The following is a 2,403-nucleotide window of genomic DNA, read 5'->3' on the forward strand; positions in this document are numbered from 1 at the left end:
TGATCACCAAGATGGAGTTGGTGGAAGGCGAACTAGGAAGGTTCGCAATGATCAGGGGGGAGGAGCCAACTCAAACATACAACAAGCTCAAGAACCTAGTCAACAAAATCAGGAGCTATGGAAGCACGAGATGGACGGACCACGACGTCGTCCGGCTTATGCTAAGGTCCTTCACTATCCTTGATCCTCATCTTGTAAACTCTATTCGTGAAAATCCTAGGTACACCAAGATGACGCCCGAGGAAATACTCGGAAAGTTTGTAAGCGGGCGAATGATGATCAAGGAGGCAAGATATGTTGATGAGGCATTGAATGGCCCAATGCCGATCCACGAGCCTCAAACCGTTGCTCTCAAAGCAACAAGTAGCAGGGAGGCGCTATCTAGCAAGGTGGCGCAAGTTGAGGCGGCCGAGCTAAATAAGGATGAAATGGCCCTCATTATCAAGCGCTTCAAGACGGCGCTCAAAGGACGCAAGGAGCATCCCAACAAGAGCAAGACGAAGGGAAAACGCTCCTGCTTCAAGTGTGGTAAGATTGGTCACTTTATTGCTAACTGTCCCGACAATGATAGTGACCAGGAACAAGGAAAGAATGGGAAGAGAGAGAACAAGAAGGTTTACAAGAAGGCTAAGGGTGAGGCACACCTTGGAAAAGAGTGGGACTCGGATTGTTCTTCGTCCGACTCCAACGACGAAGGACTCGCCGCCACTGCCTTCAACAAATCGTCTCTCTTCCCCAACGAGCATCACACCTGCCTCATGGCAAAGGAGAAGAAGGTAAGCACTCAAAATACTATTGCATATGCTTCTTCAAGTGATGATGAATCTAGTGATTATGAAGTAGACTACGCAAGTTTATTCAACGGTTTAGATAGAACTAAAATTGATAAGATCAATGAATTAATTGATGCGTTAAATGAGAAGAATAGATTGCTAGAAAAGCAAGAGGATCTTTTATATGAAGAGCATGATAAATTTGTAAGTGTGCAAAAGTCTCTTGCTTTAGAAGTTAAAAGAAATGAAATGCTTTCATGTGAATTATCTACTTGTCATGAGTCTATTTCTAGTCTAAAGAGTGTAAATGATGACTTAAATGCTAAGCTAGAAGTAGCAAATAAATCTAGCTCATGTATTGAACATGTAGTAATAGGTGTAAGGATTTTAATGTTGATGCATGTGTTGAGCACCTTACTTCTATTGCAAAATTAAATGGTGAAGTGGCTAGTCTTAATGCCCAACTTAAGACTAGCAAGAATGACTTTGACAAACTAAAATTTGCAAGGGATGCCTACACTATTGGTAGACACCCCTCAATTAAGGATGGGCTTGGCTTTAAGAGGAAAGCCAAGAACTTAACAAGCCAAAGAGCTCCCATTTTCAACAAGGAAAAGGGGAAGGCTCCTATGGCTAATAGTAGTCAAAAGAATCATGCATTTATTTATGATAGAAAATTTTCTAGAAATGATCATCATAATAGGAGTTGTAATGCTTATGATTCACATGCCATGATTGCTTCAAGTTCTTCCTTTGTGCATGGTAGAGATATGCCTAGGAAAAAGGTTGTTCATCATATGCCTAGGAGAAATGTTGTTAATGTGCCTAGGAAAATGCATAATGAAAATGCTACTGTTATTCATGCCTGCAACACTGATTTTGTACTCACATGCAAAAATAAGAAAGTAGTTGCTAGGAAATTAGGGGCAAAATGCAAGGGAGACAAAACTTGCATTTGGGTCCCTAAGGCTATTGTTACTAACCTTGTAGGACCCAACAAGAGTTGGGTACCTAAAACCCAAGCCTAATTTGCCTTACAGGTTTATGCATCTGGGGGCTCAAGCTGGATTATCGACAGCGGATGCACAAACCACATGACAGGGGAGAAGAAGATGTTCACCTCCTACGTCAAGAACAAAGATTCCCAAGATTCAATCATATTCGGTGACGGGAATCAAGGCAAGGTTAAAGGACTAGGAAAGATAGCTATTTCATCCGAGCATTCCATATCTAATGTGTTTTTGGTTGAATCGCTCGGGTATACCTTGTTGTCCGTTGGTCAATTATGTAATATGGGTTACAATTGCTTATTTACAAATGTAGATGTGTCTGTCTTTAGAAGGAGTGATGGTTCATTATCTTTTAAGGGTGTACTAGACGACAAACTCTATTTAGTTGATTTTTTCAAGGAGGAGGCCGATCTAGATGCATGCTTAATCGCTAAGACTAGCATGGGCTGGCTGTGGCATCGCCGTCTAGCACATGTGGGGATGAAGAACTTTCACAAACTTCTAAAGGGAGAACATGTGTTAGGTCTAACAAATGTAACTTTCGAAAAAGATAGACCTTGTGCAGCTTGTCAAGCAGGTAAACAAGTGGGAAGTGCTCATCACAACAAGAATGTGATGAC

Source organism: Zea mays, chromosome 5, assembly GCF_902167145.1.
Source record: "Zea mays cultivar B73 chromosome 5, Zm-B73-REFERENCE-NAM-5.0, whole genome shotgun sequence".
NCBI lineage: Eukaryota > Viridiplantae > Streptophyta > Magnoliopsida > Poales > Poaceae > Zea > Zea mays.